The sequence below is a fragment of the Pseudophryne corroboree genome, unplaced genomic scaffold (genome assembly GCF_028390025.1).
Source record: "Pseudophryne corroboree isolate aPseCor3 unplaced genomic scaffold, aPseCor3.hap2 scaffold_228, whole genome shotgun sequence".
Taxonomy (NCBI): domain Eukaryota; kingdom Metazoa; phylum Chordata; class Amphibia; order Anura; family Myobatrachidae; genus Pseudophryne; species Pseudophryne corroboree.
The window spans coordinates 692,847-695,346 of NW_026968932.1; positions in this window are offsets into that span (position 1 = coordinate 692,847).

The window sequence follows — 2,500 nt, forward strand, 5'->3', positions numbered from 1 at the left end:
TCTCAATCGTGTATTACCTCGGCTGGCCAGCGGGGGGCGCCGCGGCGGGGACACGGGCGGACCGGGTACATTTCATCTGTTTGGGGCGAGTGCTTTTTTGAAATTTTTTTTTATCTTTTAGTCTCGTTCCGTTCTTCCCTTCATCTGGCCTGCGGGGGGCGCCGTGCGCGCGGACCGGCGTCCACCCCTGGCCGCTCCGGGACTTTGCATTCAAACGGGTGGGGTGTTTTTCATTTTTTGCCCCTGTTTTTCACTCCCCCCCTCTCAATCGTGTATTACCTCGGCTGGCCAGCGGGGGGCGCCGCGGCGGGGACACGGGGGAGGGTTCATCCGGGCGGACCGGGTACCTTTCGTCTGTTTGGGGCGAGTGCTTTTTTGAAATTTTTTTCATTTTATTTTTGTCATCCCTTCGACCGGCCAGCGGGGGGCGCCGCGCGCGCGGACCGTCGGGGCCCGGGGCCCTGCGTCCCACTTACTTTCGCCCGACGGGAACCGTTTCTTTTGTTTTTATCCGAGAGGACACACGGAATCTGCACCCCCCGCAGTGGCGTCAGGCGGCCACCGGGGGGCGCCGCGGCGGGGATCGGGGGGGGGGTCGCCCGGGAGCCGCCTGCCCGTCCGCTGGGCCAAGGGGGCCGGGGCGGGTCACGCGCCGCCGTCCCCCCCCGATCGTCTCGCTCCGAGCCGCCTCTGGCCACCGGGGGGCGCCGTCGGGTGGCGCGGGGGCGCCCCCGCCGCCCGCCGCCTCCCCCCGCACGCGTCGGGCCTCCCCCCGGGCCCCCGCGGGCCGGGGGACGCGGCCGGCGAGCGTCGGACTCCAGCGCGGAAGTGTCGCGGATGAGTGCGGACCGGGGCGCCCGCGGCCCAGCGGCACTTCCAGGGGCTCGGGGAGGAGATGGTTGAAGCCTGGGTGAAGCGCGCCCTCGGCCGTCCGTGTCGCTACCCGCCGGAGAACACCTCCGCCGGATCAGTAGGTACCAACGAGGCGAGCGAGAGAGCCGGGACTCTGTCCGGGGCCGAAAAGCCTGTTTCCCTGGAGCTTTTGCGAAAGGACCCGTGACAGAAGATGCGCGGAGCTCAGAGATCAGCATGGGCAGGGCCTTCTTGCATCCGATTTTGCCCAGGCAGGGCTCCAGGAACCGGGTTACAAAAAGCAAAAAGCCCTGGAGCTCAAACGAAAGGTTTAGTGACAAGATAGCCGTGGAGCTCCGATAACAGCATGGCAGGACCAGGATGGGGCCTATAAAGGGTCCACGGCGGGCATCCGTTGGAGCCCGACGTACGGGCCGGGCACGTCTCCTTCTCCCCCGGAGGCAGCGCCCCCCGGCGGGCCAAATCGGGTACTGCAATTTGTGGAAGTTTCGCAGATGAGTGCGGACCGGGGCGCCCGCGGCCCAGCTGCACTTCCAGGGGCTCGGGGAGGAGACGGTTGAAGCCTGGGTGAAGCGCGCCCTCGGCCGTCCGTGTCGCTACCCGCCGGAGAACACCTCCGCCGGATCAGTAGGTACCAACGAGGCGAGCGAGAGAGCCGGGACTCTGTCAGGGGCCGAAAAGCCCGTTTCCCTGGAGCTCCTGCGAAAGGACCCGTGGCAGAGCAGGCACGGAGCTCGGAGAGCAGCAGGGCCGGAGCTCGGAGAGCAGCAGGGCCAGGGCTCCCTCCCTTCCATAGGCTGCCCAGGCAGGGCTCCAGGAGCCCGGTACCAGCTCTCCCCGTCCGACAGCCTCCTCTCTGGAAGCGGAGAGCGGACGCAGTCGGGCTCCCGGACCGGGGCCCTGGGAGAGCCCTGCCGGGAGCCACCGGGACGGGCCCGTGCGGACGGGTGCGCGGCGCCCCCCGGCGGTCGAAGGCGGAACCGCGGAGGTCTCTCTATCTCTCTCTCTCTCTCTCTCTCTCTTTCTCCGGGACTCCCGGCCTCCCGTTCCCCCGACTCCCCCTTCCGAGGCCGAGACGGGGCAGCGCCGGGCGTCCGGCGGAGCCCGGCGCCAGGCCCGGCCCGTCCCCCTCTTCCCCCGGCGGCAGCGCCCCCCGGCGGGCCGAATCGGGTACTGCAATTCGCGGAAGTTCAGCCGATGAGTGCGGACGGGCACCCCTCGGGCCGGGAGGCGGCTCCAGGAGCCCGGGGAAGCGTCGGAGGACGCTCCGCGAGAGCGTCGCGCGCGCCGCCCGTCCCGCTACGCCCGAGGGAACCGGCCAGAGAGCATCACAGGTGGCGAACAGAGTCAAGCCGGAAAAGAGAAAACGGAGGGCTGCGGTTGACGCGAGAGAAGGGCCCCACGTCTCCCATTTCCGCAACCCGATCGATGTGGCACCCCGCGCCCCGGCGGGGAGGGACGATCGCTCGGCCGGAACCCAGGGGTCTCGGCCGGCTCCAGGCGAACCCGACCCTCCCTCTGCCCACGGCGCGCCCGGAACCCCTCCGCCCGGAGAGGGCGTCCGGTCCCCAGGCGTCCGCCCGAGCGCTCCGGTCTCCGGAGCCGGGCGGGCCCCGCACCCGTACCC